Genomic DNA, 22,024 nt, shown 5'->3' with positions numbered 1-22,024 from the left:
TATAAGGTTAGCTTAACATACATCGGTAAGGGCAAGGGGGGGGTAGTAACTCAAAACTAGTGATTTCCGATAGAAATGAAAGTCTAAATCGGTCATAACAAATTGTAAACCATCAGAAAAAAAAACATAGTCTCCATGTCTAAGCACAGGGATGACCAAAACTTAACATTTACCCAATATAGCCTATCTCGAATCTAAACATCAAAATACTTATGGTATTTAAAGTCAAATTTTACCCATTAATTAATATAAATGATGATACATCCCAGTGGTTCGTTAGTGAATAATCAAAACAATAATAGCACTTTGTTATCATGTTTAGCTAGCATCAGGCATTCTCAAAACAAAGTCCACACAATGTCATCACTTCTAAATTTACTCGTATCTCCATCTGGTATTGATATACTGTGTAAATGCACTGAAAAAAAGAGAAAGTCTACCAGGTAAGAGAACATTACAGCTGAGCTGGTTTGAACATGGGAGTTTTTTATGTCCAAAAGAAAATAAGAATGGAGGACACTGCAGCGGGCCTATTAGCCCATACTGGGCAGTCCCATTTACACCCAACCCCTGTCGCTCATATATCCACCCAACCTATGTTTGAAGCTGCTCTTCACGGCATATTTCTTTACTTACGAAATGTCTATGACTTAGACCATAAAAAAAGACCCTTAAAACTTACTTGAACTTAGCATTTGGGGTCTGAAGAGCACATCCTTTCTACTACCTCCGACTGCAGCGGTGAGTTTGAAAGTAGTGACGTCATTGCAAATGGCGACCCTGTTTCTAGAGAAATAAACTTATCTCGACTATTATAGCAGGACTTTAAACTTTTATTGCAAATTATATATGCCGTATCACTCTACGAACGTGGCAGAGTGTATTTCTTGTGTTTACCCAGAACCGCCAGCTCGTCCATTGTCGTGTTCGACTTGAATGTAGTTTTTGTTTAACGCGTCTCTCTCTCTCTCTCTCTCTCTCTCTCTCTCTTGTTATTATGTCTCTTGTACCTTAAACATTCTTGAGACCACCACCACCACCTAAGTACCCTGGTAATCATCTTATATCTCTTGGTAGTAACACATGAGCACTGGGTATCAGATTTTAGTAAGAGGTCCATCCCTTCCTTAAAACATGCTTCTTTACTTCCACTCACCTAAATCACTTCTTAAGACAACAGGCTATCTTATGAACACATCTGTACCTAGAACCTCTCATATAATGGAGACGTATCATAAAAACAGCGGAACTACAACAAAACTACACATATCCACAGTCCCGTTTTCTGTAGTAACATCAGTTTTCTCTAAGAAGCCAATTTAAGACACTTCGTTTTGCATGACACAGAAGTTGGAGCTCGTTAAGCGTCAATAAAATAAAGTAGAGGTATCATTAAGCTTGGTGGCAGTATTAAGTGCAGTATAAAGCCATATTTGAGAGTTGAGGGCCGCCAGGTGTAAACGGTGTTGTGTGGACCTCCTCGATTAACGGAGGTCAGGCCCATTATCTTTCATCTCATCTGTTGGGGCATATAAGTGTTTCATATCTTTATGTATTTTACCATTAGTCTTCGTTTATAGTGTAGTTAACCATATGTGTATCCCTAATGCATTTTTGCAGGAGGTTGCACGTACACGGATCATGTCCATGACTATTGTACTACCTCTAGCCTAACCTAACCTAATCTAACCTAACCTTACATGACGTAGGATGACTGAGGAGTGTACAGGTGAGATGCCTTTGTACAGGTGTAGAGAATGGTGATCATGACAGTCCTTGTGGTGCAAGGAGTGATGGTGGTGGTGGTAGTGTTCGTGATGGTGGTGGTGGTGCAGAGAATGGCGGTTTATTTGTCACCACTAAGTGAAGGCAGGAGAACGCATCCGGTTATGACACAGATCCTGATGAAATTTGGCTGTCGTTTTGTATAGCAGTATAATGAAGCCTTGTACACGTGGCCTCACACATCTCCAGGTGGGGCAGGAATTTCACGTGGATTCCTTTAAACATAGTGGCCCGTGTGTGTGTGGCTATAGGAAGCACGTCCTCACACGGCCCTCACAAGGCCCCGGGTACACTATGACTCGCTTTTCGGCATATTTGGTCACTAATAACAAGGTATCTGGTAATCTAGAACGGTGGACCAACGTACCTACAAGCGGTGAGGTTGGTAAGACACCACCACACTGTAATGACTGCGCGCCGTCACCCACCGCCATCGGCCCGCGGCTCCTCCTGCCTCAGCAAGCACTAATTTACTGTAATGAGGACGTGAGATGATTCTGATGGAGGGGAGGCTGGCTGGGAAGACGCCCTTATAGGCATCCGGTGAGTGTTGATTACTGAGTGTGTTTGTTTGACTCTCACGAGGCCCCTCAGACTTGATTGTATTGTTTCTGGGTCTGTGTGATGGTCTGTGTAACTGGAAATAAATGAGTTCAAGCGGTGGGGGGATGGATAAATAAAGATAAAAGATAATTAGTATATAATTACCAAACGATTACAAAGAGAAAAAAGGAGAAGTAAAAATGTAATTAGAAATAGAATCAACAACAAAAGAATTGTTGTTATCAAACTACAAGTCATAGGGAAATTAATTATCCATGAAGTTAACCTTAGAAATCTATTTTCCTCCTCTCTTCCGACCTGATAACTCTATAGCCAAGTCTTCCCCTGATAAATCCAATTTCTTTGGCATCTTATTCTACTCTAATTCCATACTTAGACGATTCCAACTCTACTCCTCTTACTCCTGCTCCTCCTACTGAACCTATGCACTTTCCTATAATCTCCACTCGTAGGGTTGCTGGTGTGTTATCTAGTTTGGATGTGAGTAAGGCGCATGGACCGGATGGAATACCCCTTCGTGTTCTGGGGGAGTGTGCTAAAATTCTGACCCCTGTGCTTGCTCGCCTCTTTCGCCTTTGCCTCAAAACGCAAACTTTTCCTTCTTCTTGGAAGCATGCCTCGGTTCAGCCCATCCCGAAGACGGATAACCATTCTATTCCCTCTAACTACCTCCCCATTGCCCTAACTTCATCCCTCTCTAAGATTTTCGAAACTATCTTAAACTCCCATTTTCTCCGTCACCTTGAACGCCTTTCTCTTCTATCGGATCACCAGCATGACTTTCGCCAAGGAAGATCTACTGGTGATCTGCTCTCCTACTGCACCCATCTTTGGTCATCCTCTCTTAGGGATTATGGAGAAACTTTCGTCGTTGTCCTCGACATCTCCAAAGCATTTGACAGGGTATGGCACAAGTCCTTGTTTTCTAAACTTCCCTCGTATGGTTTCTCTCCCCACTTTGTTCTCTAATTTCTAGCTTCCTTGAAAACCGATCCGTGGTAATTGTTGTCGAGGGATCAATCTCTCGCTCTTTCTCTACCAATAGTGGTGTCCCACAGGGTTCTGTTCTTTCACCTACTCTCTTCCTTCTTTTTATCGGTGATTTACTTCACACTACGACTTTATTCTATCTATTCTTACGCTGATGATTCTACTCTTCACTCTTCTTCACATTTTTCCCTCCCCCTAACTCTCAAATGAAATCTATTTCTAAGGTTGATATCGTTTCATCTATCAATGCGGATCTGTGCAGCATCTCTGAATGGGGAGGTAGAAACTTGGTGAAATTCAATAGTAATAAAACAGTATTTACTAATTACACTTCCCAAAATGGAAGATCTCCCACGAATCACATTTCAGGTCGCAATCATTCGGCTGAATTCTAAAATAGATATGCGAGGCCTCACCATGGAAGCCACATTTCCACAAAATTGTCAAAGTTGCCACCCGAGAGCTGGGAATGCTGTACAGATGCCGTAGCTACTTCACTCCTGAGCAGTTGCTTCAAGTTTATAAGGGATTCATTCGTCCTAACTTGGAGTACTGCTCTCATATTTGGGGTGGCTCTTCTTCTGTCCAACTGTTAGATAGGGTGGGATCGAAGGCATTTCGTCTTATTAACTCCCCTCCATTAACTGATAATCTCTCTTCCCTTTCTCTTCGCCGCAATGTTGCTTCACTCTTTCTCTATTTTACAGGTACTTTAACGGGCAATGTTCGGTGGATTTGGCATCCTGTGTACCGCCAGCAAGACCGTGGCCTCGTAATAGTCGTCTTGCCCGCGGTGCCCACCGTTTCTTTGTGGCTGTCGCTCACACTAGAATAACCCGTTATAGTATATCCTTCTTTCCTCACACAGCCAAACTGTAGAATGCTCTGCCTTCTGTGTTTCCATGCTCTTACAATCTGTCTCACTTCAAAAAGCCGGTTTCCCGGCATCTTCGTAGTGTAAATTAATATAGACTTTTTCTCTTCTATATCTAATTTCTTTTTACTCTTATTTTTTCGCGCCCCCCCCCAAGGCCTTTGTGGGTCGATAAACTGTGCCAGGGCTATTCTAAAAAAGGTACCAAGAAAAGAGTTCAGATAAAAATGATTAAAAGAATAAAATATATATATATATATATATATATATATATATATATATATATATATATATATATATATATATATATATATATATATATATATATATATATATATATATATATATATATATATACACTGAAACTTTACCTGAACAAGATACCGTCATTTAGTAGCAGTTAATAGACAAACCTGCTGTATAAAATATCTTGTATTGTTCAAAGATTCTCGATAATAATTTAGCTTGACTTATTACATCTCTATTTTACGGAGAAAATTTAACGTACGAACTTTTAAAAATCCATCGTTGTGTCGTATCTATAAATGAGTCAAATAGGTAGTTTCTCACCTGTTACGAGGGAAAATTTTATCTCACTAGACTTTAGTAATTGAGACCTTGGTTGGACGGCTGACGGGCTGTTTATTATTCAACATACAGTATATTAACAAGGTCGCCTTCCTTCCCTTCCTTCTCAGTTCTCATTCATTCCTTTTTCCCATCCTCCCTTCTTTCCTTCCTTCCCTCCCACCCTCCCCCACTCCCTTCCTTCTTTCCCTTACATCCTCCTCCCCACTTCCTTCCCATCCTTCTATCTTTCACCCTTCCTTCCTTCCAACCTTCTTCCTCCCTCCTTCCCTTTCTCTCTGCCTTCCTCCTTCGTTCAATAAGATTGTTTCATTACACCAAAAGTCACCAAAAGTTATTTTCTCCTCATTTGTATGTTATTTTTTTATGGCAAGTAAGACTGTTAAAACAGTCTCTATTTTATTATTTGTATTATTCATTTCTTCACTTCTGTACACAATCACTACGCAAGGTCACTCTAGTACAGGATCAGGGCCGAGTGTAGTCAGATGAGTCAAAGATTAAGCATTTTAGAAGATAAATTATGAATATAATTAACAATAAAATGGGATAATTATTCAACCAGGACTTTAATATTTCTTAAAATGTATTCATTTTGGGTTAAGAATCTGTCTCCATAGCTGGTACTTTACTCAACAGGTGGCTCTGGCAGAATGTATGTAAAGCAGTATCTGGCAACTATATATAAGAAGGTGTTATGGAAACGGCGGCGCTAATATACTGGAACGACATTATCAACATGACTGTACAAGGGTGATGTGACTGAGTGGCTCAGTGTTGTTGGTCTTCGTGAGGACGTCCAGTAAGGTCAACGTAATAACCAAGATTTTTTCCCCAAGATTCACTTTCACACCTCCTACATCATAATGTTCTCGGAAGTCGGTGAGTACAATTAATGTTCACCTTCCTCCTTCTGTCTCCAAATGCCTCCAATTATTTTTCTTTCGATTTCACTTAAGAAAATACAATTTTGATCGCACAAAGTGGGCAGGGCTTTGAACTAGAGAAAAATTGGGTGGTAAAAACACTCAGAAAAAGAACCAAACCAAATCCAACGAAACCTAAACTAACCTAACTTTTCCCGACCTAACCGTTCTTTTGTCTTAGCAATTTTGTATCGTTTTGTGAAAACTACCACAGTTTAGAATCTGTAGATTACAACCACGGAACTCTATATCGACTTTTATACAGGGAGATAGGTCGACATAAATTACTTTATTATGCTTTCGTCTCAACATTTATATTTTTCTAGTCACTGATATCCCTCGCTACATGTTCATTCACTCTACAAATAATCATGTATACAAATACTCTATTCTTACACCTCTTCTCACGATACAAAAGCTATGGTCCGTTGAAATAATGTACCAGATTTATATTTAATTGATTTTTTAATGTTGAATTACACTATTTAGGTACTATTTTCAACAGAGAGGTTGGTTTTTGTTTGTGAACTGATTTCTTTTTTTTTTAACTCCAACCGTTATATATGGGAGGCAACTGTATGTCCTGATTCGGTGTTAAAGTTATGGTGTGTTCTGCATGATGTTTAACTTGGTCCTAGTTGGTGATGAGGAGGAGGTGTCAGGGAAGAGGTAGTAGTACGCTGGTAGTACCGGCTGACTGTGAGTGAAGTGGTGATGGTTCTGACAAAATGGTGAGGTGAGGTTGGTGGTGGTGGAGGTATCAGGGGGAGACAGGAGAAAAAAGAGAGGTGGAGGGGAGGGACCTTGGTCAATTTGCCACCCCTCATCACCATCACAGCTCCGGCGTCTGTTTGTCGTCGTCTCACACACGAATGATCGTTTTGTCCCGGTCATCCCGTTGTGGAGAGACAAGGTGTTCGTCGTGCTGGGAGAAGCTCGTCCGGTCAAGCCTGGACTGGACTGACCGGTAGGAACAGTTTGATATAGGTAGATTAAACTGATAAGAAGAACTAATTGGGGAAGCGTGTTGACAAGACAAGCAATCTAGGGTGTGCACCAGCCAACACTTATAGGAAGTAACAGAAAGGTTGTTGTACAGATATAAAATGAAACTCAAAACTGTATCGATTTATAAACCTCATATATATTGGAAATTTAGAATAACTTTTTAGTTTTGTTATTGTTTATTTATTTAGTCCTATATGATATTATATATCTATTAACCAAATAGTCATATACTCTCTCTCTTAGCATGAACATTGTGATAGTGAAGGTGTAACATCACTATTTTTTTTTACATGTTAGGGTCAACATTTGTCATCGATGCAGTTAATTTTGGATAACTAACCTAAATAAGTTTCCCTATAACTGTTGGTGCCTCGTAAACATTATTAATATGAGAGTCTTTAGATGTTTTTATATTCAAGTTTCGTCCTTAAAGGATATTGGGGCGCTTTATGTCAGTTCAACGCGGCTTTTGTGGCATAATTTCAACACTGGGTTGTAGGCAACATTCCAACGATGGGCTACTCTATCAAAACCAGAGGGAAATAAACGTTTCTGAACACCTTGAGGATGTAAGTTTACAGCCAGGGGATAATGACTCAATTTTCCACACAGGAGGACCAGTCATCGACCTTCAGGGGTAAAACGCCCGAGGTAGATGATTGGGGGAGTTATGAGACATGGGGGAGAATGGGGGGATGAGGTGACAGGCTGACAGGGCTGTGTAAGTGAACGAGGAACATGATCTGAAGTGAGGTGAAACGATGAAGAGAGTTGAGAAAAACAAATTATAGTCAGGTAAAGAAAATGAGAGAACTTGTAGGGAAAAAGTATTGATCAATTAAAGAAAATGGGACAACGTTTAATGTATTCATTTAAGAAAACGGTGCCAGTGAACATTATTTACAGGACATGAGAGAGTGAGGATGCAAGTTATATAGACCCCATTCTTAATAGACCCCATTCCTAATAGACCCCACTCTTAATAGACCCCATTCCTAATAGACCCCATTCCTAATAGACCCCACTCTTAATAGACCCCATTCCTAATAGATCCCATTCCTAATAGACCCCACTCCTAATAAACCCCACTCCTAATAGAGCCTATTGGCTTAATAGACCCCACCTAACCTAACCATTAAGATCAAACCCCCTCCAAGACTGGGCGAGTAGGACGCGCTCCCAAATCCTATCGCTTAGGTTGTCAGGTTGTGTCGACTCAGACTGGACACAATTAGAACTGCGGCCCATTAACCAGTTACCAGAAGGCAACACACTACCGGGACACACTCAAACAATAAGACAATGAGCGAGTGTAGTGTCTTGGGAATGCTCGTTGGTGAGTGTATGAACCTTTGTCCTGTGTGGCAGTAAACCGTGACAGATAGACAGATTACCTGTATAGTTGTAAAATCGTCAACCAAGTATACCTTTGTTCATCATGTGAATAGACTGAGGATTTCTGTTGTTTTATTGCATATGGATTCTAGTACGAGTGAGGATTTGTTTTATGATAATCTCGGCGTACGGAATTTCTGATAGAAGTTCCTCCAAGTGAAGGAATAAAACAACAGTTACCTTACTGATCAACCCCAGTATTATGTTGTACTTTTATATATGTAAATAATAATACATGTTAAGTAGTAAGGTCAGTAGTCAGGATGAGCTGGCTGCCCTCCCTCCCTCCCTCCCTCCCTCCCTCCCTGGGGCGACGCCCTTGTTATCTATTCAGGATCTTCTCTACCAGGAAGGGGTCGAGGTCGTAAGTCCTAATGTTATTCACTTAGATTCTTACGTTAATCTTCTAACTCAAACTGGTGATGATGACGTGAAAATCGATCTCGGTCCGCTAATAATAATAATAATAATAATAATAATAATAATAATAATAATAATGTGACACGAACCACACACTACTCTCATTCTTATTAAATCTCTATCTTAATGTTTTGCCCCAAATATTCTACCTGAGATACAAAACTCAAATTAACAGGTCTTACAGGTGAGACCCCAAGCATATTAACCTTATCTATCTCATCATCGTTACTATCACCTTCGCTATCACCAATACCCTCGCTTCATCTTTCATTTTTTCCCTCGTCGAGATAGATACTGTAATGATTACGCCATCAATCATCAAAGGGATCATTATTCATCTTTGGTGAGTAATAGAGGCTCACAGTCTTGAGTCATTGTCATTTATTCATTGTGATTCGTCTGCGTCTCCATCATGTAGAAGGAGGGAGGGAGAGAAAAGGTAATGGAGAGAGGGAGGGAGGGAGGGAAAAGAAGGAGGGAGGGAGAGGAAAGGAGGAGGGAAAGAGGGAAGGGAAAGAAGGGGAGGAAGAGAAAGATAAAAAAGGGGATTGAATGGAAGAGATGAATGGAGGAGGGAAGAGAGACTGTAGAAAGAAGAAAAAAGAATGGAGGAAAGTAAGGAAGGGAAGGACAGCGAGAGAGAATGGAGGAAGGGAGGGGGGGAGAGAGTGAAGGAGAGTACAGTATGTGGATGAGAGAGAGGGCTAAAAAAGAAAGAGAGAGAATCATTCCATAATAAAGATATTTTGAAATACACACAAATTATAAAAAAACCCCACTAAACAAAACAGGTGTATTATTTCGTCCAGTCAACTTAAGTTACCTGCGTGAGAGATTGAATCGCCTTAAACCAATGGGTAATACACCTGCCTGACGTTAACGAGAGGAGAGAGTAATTTACTTGTAACGAGTGAGTGTGTCTTTTGAGGCAGAATTCTCAGAGGTTTTCGTTCTATGATTTTGAGTTCATCTGGTATTTTTTCTTCTTAACAACTGAAAGAGCTATTATGGCGATCTTGGCGTCGTTATTGTCGTTGTTTTCATCGTCGTTGTCATTCCCGTTATCGTCCATGTCGTTAATTTGGGCAGCATGAGGCAGAGTTAAATCACAGGTGAGGGTACATGAGTAAGGATTGGGTCACAGGTGAGGGTACATGAGTAAGGATTGGGTCACAGGTGAGGGTACACGAGTAAGGATTGAGTCACAGGTGAGGGTACACGAGTAAGGATTGATTCACAGGTGAGGGTACACGAGTAAGGATTGAGTCACAGGTGAGGGTACACGAGTAAGGATTGATTCACAGGTGAGGGTACACGAGTAAGGATTGAGTCACAGGTGAGGGTACACAGATAAAGACTGAGTTGTGGATGAGGAGGCCAGCCAACACCTTGTCCCCCCTATCATCATTTGTCTAGTTCTGACCACAAGGTAATGGGCGTGATGAGGTGTCCGTCCAGGTAACACTTAGTGCTGGTCTGGTCTCTCTCTCTCTCTCTCTCTCTCTCTCTCTAATCTCAACATGTCTCTCTCTTTTCCTCTCTCCTTTATTTCTTGCCAATTTGGAGAAGTCCCTAGTTTTTATGGTTAGATTATGTTAAGTTATGTTTGGGCCTGTAAGTTTGGGGTACATGAGGACTGGGAGTACTCCTGAAGGTTAGCTTAAGCTTTGGGACCCTGTAGGAAAAGGATCCATCTGACCAGTGTCAGTCTAGAATCCTTCAACTCCTACCTTAGTGACCATAGGACTCTTTAAATCACCCCATGACCAGCGACCGAGGAAGCCTATAAGTATTATTGGAGTCAAACACGTGAGGGTTTAAAACTGGTGGTGGCTGATCCTCTGGGCTAAGTGTCTGGTCTCATTTACATGTTTTGTATTACGATCCCAGATGTTCATTTAAATGCAAATGCAGGGAGTTTGTGACGCTAAGATACAAGCTTGCTTATATTTGGACATGATTTCATTTCGACAGAGCACACATGGACACGGCCTCGAGCCTTGGATACACACAAAAGCGATTGGCCACAACCCTTTACCACCAGCCATTACAAGGTAGCACACACACACACAAACACACACACACAAAGTTCCAGTTACTCGACTTTATACCATATTTATATAAACGTATTGTGGAGCCTCCATGCACAAAGGTAAACACCCGCATCGTCCCGTTTGTTTTTGTTTTTGTCTATATGCCACAGAGACTCACTTTATTGCCCTGGGTTATCACCATGGAGAATGTGTGACCCATGGACGTCGTATGCAGCCTCCATGATGGTAAAAATTAACAGAAAAAAAACAAAACACGCACAAACACCAGCGTTTTAATGATAATCACACAAAGGCGTATACTGTATTGTGGATTTTAATTGGGTATTGTCCAGGTAAGGCGAACAATGGGGTACAGTACCATGTTCCTCACGACCCCTCCCTCACACACCTGTGGACTCCACCCATTGATAGTTTCCAATTTCGATATTTCCTTCTCCTCTGTATGTATTGCTTTACGACGCTTCCCCCTGTGTTTCACCACCAACCAATAGTAAACCTTTGATGGTCGAGGCAGTTCACGACTCTTAATGTCTTCCTTTTGAATTTCATTGGATCCAGTGTCAACCATTGTTGTTTTGAATAAGAAGATGGCTTAGTTTCAGTGGTATCGAGTGCTTAGTTTCAGTGGTATCGAGTGCTTAGTTTCAGTGGTATCGAGTGCTTAGTTTCGTTGCATCTTAAACAAGCGAACATCATAGATTGTATTGTACTCCCCTTCCATTACCTCACCTGTCAACTCTCCTCTGGCTCTCCCTCCCTTCCCCTCACCTGTCCACCTTCCTCAGGCAACCTCCTCCCCTCCCTTCACCTGCCCGCCTTCCTTTGCCCCCCCCCTTCCCTCACCTGTTCACCCCACTATCCTCCCCTTTCCATCCCCTCCCCTCAACTATCACACCCCCGTCACATACACTACAACCCCTCCCCAGCATCACGTGACCACCACCTCCCCAGCACCACGTGACCACCACCTCCCCGGCATCTCGTGACCACCACCTCCCCACACCACTCTCCCCCACCATCACACCACCTCCTCCCCACCATCCCCACGTGACACCCTCCTCCCCACCATCACGTGACTACCTCCTCCCCACCATCACGTGACCACCTACCCACCATCACGTGACCACCAGCTCCCCAGCATCACGTGACCTCCTCCTCCCCAGCATCACGTGACCTTCTCCTCCCCACCATCGCGGGACCTACACTGGATATTTGTTTACAGGACAAACCCGCTCCAGGTGAGTCCATTAATCGAGGTGACTGATGAAATAGCTCCAAGACCTAACCAAACCAAACCTAACCTAACCTAACCTAACCTAACCTAACCTAACCTAACCAAACCTACCTAACTTAACCTGACCTAACTTTCCCACACGCCAGTACATTCGTCAAGATCACACCCACAGTAGAAGAGGTAGTCATTTTCGAGTAACAAAATCCTTCAAGGCTGCTCACTGTTTATAGTCGGCCTCGAGAAGTCTAACCTTGAAGAAGCCACTTTTATTTAGGTGAAGTGAAACTGTTAACGACCTCTAGGTTGTTAACAGTAAGATGAAGGGTAAGGGGTCAAGAGTCAGAGCTAAGGGATGAGAGGTCAGAATTCACGGATTATGCGCCACTCGAAGTCGATACAGCAGGTCTTCAGCAAGTACAACGAAGTCTTTTGTCTCTCTTACTGTACTACTTCCGCGTCCCCGTCACCACCACTGCCGATGAGGCCCCTCCCTCCCTCACCAAACTACTGAAGGAGGAAATCAATACTGCTTTCTTTCTCAATAATCGTACATCCCAAATTTTAAAGCATTGCACTTCCAACTATCGCACGCGGGAACATTCTTCTCTGAGTGATGGACTGGAAAACAATTACGCTACTCGATAAGGCACAGCGCAGGTGGATGGTAACAAGTACAATGGTGGAAAAGTACAAACCTTTGTATTTTTCAGACAACAAGAACTTAGCTAACCCAAGGGTAGTTTTAGTTAAAATATGTTTTGTTTGGTTCATTACCGTCTACTTAAAAATAAATACAGGTAGTTGAATAAATTAATAGTATAGCGTACTGTCTGCCTGCGGTACTTTTCTGACGTTGCACGTTTTGTAGGTGGACGAGTGAATACCTTCGACAGTGTCTCCTTATCTAGGATTTCTGGAGTGTGTGATTGCGACAGTTGCTGCCTTACACAGTCCAAGGAACACACAGCCGCTCTACTGCAGGGGGAGGATGACCCTCGGCCCCGCTGCTGCTGAGGTTCCTGCCAGTGAACCAGAAAGGCGCAGAGATCATTATCTGGTTATAGGAGGGCGGGGAGGAGCCCATCTCGGGTGATGAACGAGCCCTTATTAGACTAAACTGCCTTCCATTATTACTTTAGGCTTTAACCTTTCTTTCTCTTGTTACACCTTGTCTGAGGTTTCCGTCTGTCTGTGGCATTAGAATGGTTTCTCCTTCTCCTAGTTATGACTTTAAGATTGCCCAGTACTTTACATCGATAACTTAGAGAGATAAGCTCTGCAGGGGGTAATGCACAAGTATATTCTAAAAGACATAATGAAGTTGCACTATTCTTATATGCTGTGGTCACTGGCTCTATTAAACTATTCTTGTTGGCTTTATTGCATCCAACTGACCCATGTAGAATGTCTAGGCAGGCTATATCGTGCCACCTCCCGCCGTTGGCTCACCTGGTATGCAAATGAACCTTCCTTAATTAAAGTATTATCGTAGAGAAAAATTAAGAGTTTTTTTAACAATTGAATGCCAGTATTCACAGGGAGGGTTCAGGATATGGGATGTGAACCCTTGAGTACGATGACTTAATTCCTCCAGTAAAACATTGTAGGCCTATTATATATTTATATGTTACGTTTTTTTTTTTTTTTGAGGAATCGGTAATTTTTCAAAATAACCTAAAAACAGGCTAAGCTAAACTAACCTCACTTTATGGTTGAATAAGGTTAGGTTAGGTTAGTTTGGTTGGCCTGCTTGCAAAATTACCAACTATGCTTGTCGGTCGTTTTGCAAAATAATTAATTTCGCCAAAAAACCTATGTTAGAATTCAATGCCAACTATCAATTCCCGTAATTTCAAAATACATTAACATCAATTACGGTTTTTAAATGTTTAATTAGACTAAATTTATTAAGCCTTTGTGTTACATTGTTCCTCTGAGGTAGTATTTCTTCCCCCTGTACCGTACATGAGATCACCTGGTAAATGGAATAGAAAGAAATAATATGTAAGATGTTTTCATAAGACGTGTTGTGGTTTTCGTCACAAAATCTCCAGATGTGATGAAAAGTCAACCTATGAATCTTTGTTAATAGGTTCCTTGTTGTTGTTAATTTAACTATACGAATTTCTTACTTAAATTTTGATCCACCAAGATGTTAGATATCGTTTTTATCCACTAAGACGCTATTTAGTTGTTTCACTCACACCACTCAGGTTGATGAAGGTAAGTCAGCTACCAGGTAACAGGGTATAGGGTTGGCCATAACGTCAACATACAGTACATCTAATAGTCGCACGTATATGACACTGTCGACGCTGTAACCTTCCACTCACACCTTTTGTGGACTAAACTACCAGTCCCTTATTGGCCTGCTAAGCTCACTTACAACTCGACAACAATGGTGAATCTTAACATTTTGTCATCACTGAATCATCGTGACAGGTCAGGTCAGGTCTGCCTATAAAATTTATATATACGCGTGTGATTGAAAAGGGAAACTCACGTTGTTAGAGTATGAGAGTCTTGCCGCAGGATGGAGAAGTTGAGACACAACAGAAGAGCGAGACGTTGGACGGCCGGCATCCACCACGACCAGCCACAAGTGTCTGATAAAGCTTAGTGAGCTTACTGTGGTTCTCAGTCTAGAGGGTTGCTGTTCTCGTTGACAGTTTATTTTCATAATTATATTTATTGCAATAATTTATGGTCACTGCTATCATTCAGTAGTGCATTATGAAATACTGTTACCATTAAATTTATGAAATATAAGTAATTCTGAGTGGCATAGGTTAAGGTTAATGGATGATTCATGAGTTCTGCTGGTGTGGGTTAAGTTAGGAGGTGATTGATGGGTCCTGAGTGGTGTTGGCTGCGTTAAGGCTGATTAGAACATAAGAATGGAGGAAACTGTAGCTGGTCTATTGGCCCATAATAGACAGTCCCGTTTACACCCAACCCCTATCACTCATATATCCGTCCAGCCTATATATGACGCTATCCAGTGTGTTCGAGTTAATGATGAAGTTTGGTAACTTGTTCCACTCATCCACTATTCTATTCCCAAACCAGTGTTTACCTATCTCGCGCCTAAATCTAAACTTGTCTAATTTAAAACCATTGCTACGAGTTCGCTCCTGGTTGGATAGATAGTTTGAATACCTTTGTAATATCACCTTTGTTAACCTTGACTTCCATTTATACACCTCGATCATATCGCCCCTCACTCAAGGGAGTACAAATTCAAATGCTTTAATCTGTGTCTACACTCAAGGTTCCTAATGCGCTAATGAGTCGCGTGAGCTGATATTAGGTTGGATTAATGTGTTTTGATTAGTGTGGGCTAAGTTAGGAGATGATTGATGACTTCTAGGTGGTGTGGGTTAGGTTAGTGCGTGTGTGGGAGGTTCTGGGTGGTGTGGGTTAGGTTAGTGCGTGTGTGGGAGGTTCTGAGTGGTGTGGGTTAAAGTTAGGCGTGTGTGAAAGGTTCTGAGTGGTGTGGACTAAATTAAGAGTGTGTGAGGTGTTACCTTGTGTTTATTATGATATAGAATTTTGGGGGGACTTTTATAGGTCACTTTTCATTATTATTTTCTCCTCCTTCTTCTCATATCCTTCTTTTCTTCTTCCTCCTCCTCCTGTCTTCCTTTTCCTTCTCTCTCCTCTGTGCCTCTCCTTCAGTTTACTCTCTACTGCTGATTCATCAACCCTATAACCTTCATCATTTTTTGTGTCTGGTCTCTCTCTCTCTCAATATTTTTTCTCCTTTCGCTCCTCTCTCCATCCATCCTTAGTTTTCCAGGTGAGGAGATGGGGGGGGGTAATGAGGGGGAGGACAGGGGAGAGGACTATGGGGAGGGAATGGGGTGGAGGGGGTCGGAGATGGGTTAGGGTGTGTAGCTGGGGAGGGATTGGGATAGGGAAGGGGGAGGGGGACCTGGGGGAAGATAGAGGATGGGGATCGGGGAGGGGATGTGGGGAGAAAATGGGTAGGGGAAAGGAAAGAGGGGAAGGGTTGGAGGTGTCTTGTGCGGGAAAGGGTGGGGAAGGGAGAGGGTATGGGGAAGAGGAAGGGAAGGTGGTGGGGGGGGGGTCACTGGCGCCAGGTACGGTCAAGTCTGCTCTACCGCTGTCACCTTCATTAGGGTGGACTGGGGGCACTTATTAACCCACCTTGACGCTACCAACCCACCAACACCGCCCACTCTCCCACCCACCTACACATCCACTTCTCTCACAAGTCGCCGCCCCACCTCCACCCACTCTGACAACCGCCTTCCATCGTCAACCTCCATGATAGCTATCCATCACGCAACTAACTCCACCTAACCACCCTCACACCTAACTCGACGTCGCCACCACCACCACTCACTTTGCACCACTACCATCATCACTGTCCAACCATCCATCCATCTATTCCACCACCCATCCTAACGCTGTTAACCAACGACTACTGCTCATTCATCCACTTACTCATCCACCTACAGGTATCTACCCACCCTCCCACCCACTGGAGGAAAGTCCTAGTATGGGAGAAAGTCTCTTAGTGAAAAGGAGAACGTTAAACGCATAAGATGTGGGAGAGAGAGCATATTTTGCAGGGGAAGCTGTGCGTGCTTGTGTGGTGAGATTTGTGGTTGTGGGTAGTGGTGAGGGTTGTGGTTGTGTGTGTATGTTGGAGTGTGTGGAGGAGTCATCACAGACCGATTTACCTGGCCTGTACGGGGGTGCATACGTGTCCTGTTAAATTGACACACACACACACACACCTCTTACCTAGATAAGATAAGAGTTTTATATGCTTCGATATATTAATCTCATAAGAAATAATGATAACTTACTGAGATAGAGCCGCGATACGGTGGCCGAGTGCATACAGAATTCACCCTTTGTCCTAAACTTCCTGGAACACCCCCATTGTGTACCCAGCAGTTGGGGAATCAAAGACGGCCGTGTGTTGTAACTATCATGCTGGCTCTTAGTGTATAGGAAGAAGGGCCTAGTCTACACTGTACTGTATCCACATAGCCTCCAACAGACCATCAGGCCTGTGAGATACACTTTCACCAAGGAGAGACTGAAAGCACAGAAGATTTACTGAAAAGGGAGTCGACTAAACATTACAGAGTTAAAGGGTCTTACGTGCATCAAAGTTTCCAGACATACAAGAGTACATACCTGGAAAACGGCCAACAAGCGTATATACTGTACGTGTCGTCTGTTTTATCACTCCTCCCTTTACTGTAAAAGTTTAAGGATGAGATATGGATACAGTGATGTCCATTCGTGCCTCCGCCAGAAGACAAATGGTGGTTTTTGCATAATAACTAAAACCTTTGTTGGATGCGTTATGAAGCCTAAGTTGATGGAGCTCTTGTCATCCATCACGGTGTTGGTTGAGCGGATCAATTATTCCACTGATAAGCTCTCATTGTTGTTGGTAGGGTGGCGGGGAGGGCTTATGTGATACTCAATTCCGGCCGCTATATATAACACCGCCGGCCGCTAAACATAACACCACCGGCCGCTATACATAACACCGTTGGCCGCTATACATAACACCACCGGCCGCTATACATAACACCGTCGGCCGCTGTACATAACACCACCGGCCGCTATACATAACACCATCGGCCGCTATACATAACACTACCGGCCGCTATACATAACACCATCGGGCCGCTATACATAACACCACTTGCCACTATACATAACACCACCGCTATACATGACACCACTTGCTATACATAACACCACCGGCGCTACACATGACACCACTTGCCACTATACATAACACCACCTGCCGCTATACATAACACCATCGGCCCACCATGCTATATATACATGACACCACTTACTATACATAACACCACCGGCCGCTATACATGACACCACTTGCCACTATATATAACACCACCTGCCGCTATACATAACACCACTTGCCACTATACATAACACCACCGTCCGCTATATAACACAACCGGCCGCTATACATAACACCATCGGTCACATAACACCACCAGCCGCTATACATAACACCATCGGCCGCTATACATAACACCACTTGCCACTATACATAACACCACCGTCCGTAACACCACTATACATAACACCACCAGCCGCTATACATAACACCACCGCTATATATGACACCACTTGCCACTATACATAACACCACCGGCCGCTATACATAACACCACCGGCTGCTATACAACAGTATGACGCAACAAACAACAGTATGACACCCAACAAACAGTATGACACCCAACACAACAGTATGACACCCAACAAACAGTATGACATGACACCCAACAAACAACAGTATGACACCCAACAAACAGTATGACACCCAACAAACAACAGTATGACACCCAACAAACAACAGTATGACACCCAACAAACAGTATGACACCCAACAAACAGTATGACACCCAACAAACAACAGTATGACACCCAACAAACAACAGTATGACACCCAACAAACAGTATGACACCCAACAAACAACAGTATGACACCCAACAAACAACAGTATGACACCCAACAAACAGTATGACACCCAACAAGCAACAGTATGACACCCAACACAGTACGACATTTTTAAAAACTGTGAAAAGAGTGTGTGTGTGTGTGTGTGTGTGTGTGTGTGTGTGTGCTGGGGTATACTGGATCAATAACGTGTACAGAGCTCAATAGCAATATCCATCATACGAGTAATTTATGGCTAATATACGCAGGAGTTAATATTAATTTGAGCAAAGTAGTAGGGATATACTCACACAAAAATAGCTCGGGCGGGTATATAAAATTAGCACAGGAATATGGTACAGGGGTGTGTATATATTATCAACCAGCAGAATATAATGAAAATAAGATACGGACCAGTAACTAATGCAAGACTATACGAGGATATACAGGACAGGATATTATAACGAGCAGCGATGTGTGTTAATAACGAGGGCGGGGTCATAAATATTATCAATAAGGATATGAGCAGTGCAGCTGGATGTGGCATCAATTACCCCCCAACACGAGGGCCGTCAGCTGACTGCCGTGCTTCCCCTACCCTTGGGTAGCACGTGCTGCCCGCCACCCTCACCACGCGCTGCCACGTGTTTGTTGACACTGTTGCCTTATCGCTCCTCGCTTATATCCTTTTTTCCTCGAGGCAATGAATTTTGTTTGTACTTTTTCATAGATATATAATTTATGCAATAAAACAAATTCAGTCAGGTGTAGATAGACCATTGGGATCGTTGTTTAGGGAGCGGTAAACAAAAGTTAATTTTGAGTATTTGCGAACGTAGCAGCTATGCACGCACTGTATCGTGGGAACCCGACGGAGCCAACTCCCTGGCACACTCCTAAGTCTTCTAATGACGGCTATAGGGGCGTAAAAATCGTGATTAGTTTGGTCTAGTTGAGATGTGTCAGTTGATGGGCCGCCGTCCACCCCACTGCCTTTGACACTTTATAGTTCCTCTCAGACGTATCTGAAGCGTGTTTAATTTGCTACTACTCTCTGTTGATTATCCTTTGTCAGGATTCCTTTGATGGTGAATAAATGTTAAGGAATTATGCAGCTCGGGAGAATAATTTCGTTAGGTATACATCAGAGCTTCCTGAATCTTTTACGTCGTAACTTTAACAAATATACAAACAAATAAGGTGAACAGATAGGTGTTATAAATTTACTTGGTCGGCATGACTGACCCACACTTTGCTCTGAATTGAAGGGAGAGGGGGAAGGAGAGCTCATGTATTTACAGAATCATCTCGGTATATGTGTTCTTGAATTATCGTTGTGCCTTTTGAGAACAGCGAATGTAATGATGTGTTCTGAGTCACCGTGAAGCAGTTGTCACGAGTCAACGTTCATGAATATTGTTGATTTTGTTATGTATTGTTACACTTAAACAATTATAGGTCTTATAGATGTGTGCTAGTTTAGTAATAAAACCGTCATCGACAGTTAAAGGAGATACATTTTCTGGTGTATGAAGGTAATGTGTGAGTTATTAGATCAAAAGGGAGGTAACGCTTCACTCGGAAGTAATAACGGGGAGTGAAAATTGTCTCCTTAACAATCCTTAAGGGATGAAGGGTGACTCTCTCTCTCTCTCTTATCCTATATTTGTGGACCTCCTCGATCTACAGCGGACATAAATACCCAACTGATGATTTTGTGTAACAGCTGGTCTTGTCATCAGGAGGCCTTGTGAATAGCTGTTTTCGTTAACAAATAAACAAATCCCTGACTAATACAATCAATTATATCAACATTTTAACAAACATTTACGTATAATTTATACGAGAAAGTTTATAGCGCATGACGTCATTATTTTTCTCTGGGGGAAGATAGACTGCACTTATCATAAAAAACGTGTGGACGGTAGAGGGAGGACTGATCTAAATATATAAGTTGGAGTCGCTGATATATTTGTCAATCAAGTGAGATAACCTGACCCAAACTGTGACTTGGCCGAAGACGAACTTGGATGGTGACTTATTTGGCCGCAGTCTTAGCCGGGGTTGTCACTGGGCTCCCACAACTACGAGCGTCGGGGCGGGGAGAATCACTTAGTTCCGGCGTAGATTTGTCCAGGAGGCGTCCATGTCCACACCGCGGTCTGGTCTACTCTTTGTGGCTACGACACTGACACACCACACCATTCACCGCCTCCCTCCTCCCTCTCTCCATTCTTCCTCCCTTCTTCCCTCTCTCTCTTTTCTTCTTTCGCTCCCTCCTGACCCTCCTTCTCTCTCTCTCCCCATCTCTCTTCCCTTCCCTCTCTTTTCTTCCTTCCTTTCCACTACCCACTTTCTCTCCCTCAATTTTTATTTCCTTTCCTCTCTCATCCTACCCTCCCTCCCTCCTTTCTCTTTCGTTTCTTCACCATCAATCCGTCTTTCTTTCCTTCCACCTCTCCTTTCATTCCCTCACATTCTTTCCCTTTCTCTTTTCCCTCCCCGCTTCTTTCCTATCTTTCTTTCCTCTCTCCTGCATACCATTCAGGTTGGGATTGGAGATGAAGACTTGGAGTTACGCAGAACAAGATGGGCAGGGCTAGGTGGAATGGGGGGCCGTAGGGAGGAAGGGCGTAGGGTTTATGGACTGGGGAGAGCGTGGAGCTGAGGAACTGGGGAGAGCGTGGAGCTGAGGAACTGGGGAGAGCGTGGAGCTGAGGAACTGGGGAGAGCGTGGAGCTGAGGAACTGGGGAGAGCGTTGAGCTGGGGAGAGAGCTGAGGAACTGGGGAGGGCTGAGGAACTGGGGAGAGCTCTGAGGAACTGGGGAGAGCGTGGAGCTGAGGAACTGGGGAGAGCGTTGAGCTGAGGAACTGGGGAGGGCGTGGAGCTCAGGAACTGGGGAGAGCGTTGAGCTGAACTGGGGAGGGCGAGGAGCTGGGGAGGGCGTGGGGACTAGGAAGGGGAGGGAGGGCGTGCGGTGTGAAGAGTGACGATTGTTTAACGATTATTATCAAATGTTCTTCTAAAGTCGTTTTAGTCTCAACTCTTAGGTGTGCCTTTGTTTACATTACTTCACGGACGGTAGCCGCTTGTAATTCAGAGTCCAGACGTAAGCTCCCTACTGAAAGCGATCAGCCTATATCTTATAATGTGTCTTTGTGATTGAGAATGAAACCTTTTAACATGTAGAATCTATGTTACTGGCTGTGTATGTGTATGGGTATAAAGTTTTTTTTCGAGTAAGAGTCCTTGATTCAACAACGTCCGTGAAGCGATGTAAACAAGATGCACTTTTTTGTTACTTGTCTCTTGTCTACTTTTGCTAGATTTACCACCAGCAAGTTAAAGATCACGAGACCAAGGCATTTACGGCCATATCCCCATAAGGTCAAGTAACCACTTCACAACTTGACCGAAAAGTCAGATAATTTAGTTTTAGAATAATGTTGTTGTGTTCCTCATGGGTGCATGTGGTTTGTTGACATTGAACTGGTGACGCCAGGCAGTGAGAGTACCTGGTGTACCACACTGGTGAGGAGCTACAACGCTATTCACAACTGCTATTTATGGTTGTTGAGTCGCCTGTATTCCTCAGGCCTTCTCCCCGTTCCGCCCCATCCCATCCCAACTCACCCAGCCTCACCTCGCTTCGCCCCACCTCGCTCCGCCCCGCTCCGCCCCGCTCGGTCCCGCCCCGCTCGGTCCCGCCCCGCTCGGCCCA

General features: G+C 43.3%; 1 protein-coding gene across 1 annotated transcript in view; it reads right to left on the bottom strand.

Annotated features, from left to right (window-relative positions):
- Nucleotides 1–14,433, bottom strand: part of LOC121868068 — a 46,380-nt gene extending 31,947 nt beyond the window's left edge. Inside the window, exon 1 of the mRNA XM_042368339.1 lies at nucleotides 14,342–14,433. The gene's annotated coding sequence lies outside the window, so the exon portion shown is untranslated. The remainder of the gene's footprint in view (nucleotides 1–14,341) is intronic.
- Nucleotides 14,434–22,024: the final 7,591 nt, after the last annotated feature.

Source organism: Homarus americanus, unplaced genomic scaffold (genome assembly GCF_018991925.1).
Source record: "Homarus americanus isolate GMGI-L3 unplaced genomic scaffold, GMGI_Hamer_2.0 scaffold6894, whole genome shotgun sequence".
Lineage (NCBI taxonomy): Eukaryota > Metazoa > Arthropoda > Malacostraca > Decapoda > Nephropidae > Homarus > Homarus americanus.
The sequence above is the reverse complement of the archived record's forward strand: the minus strand, read 5'-3'. Positions and strand labels throughout refer to the sequence as shown.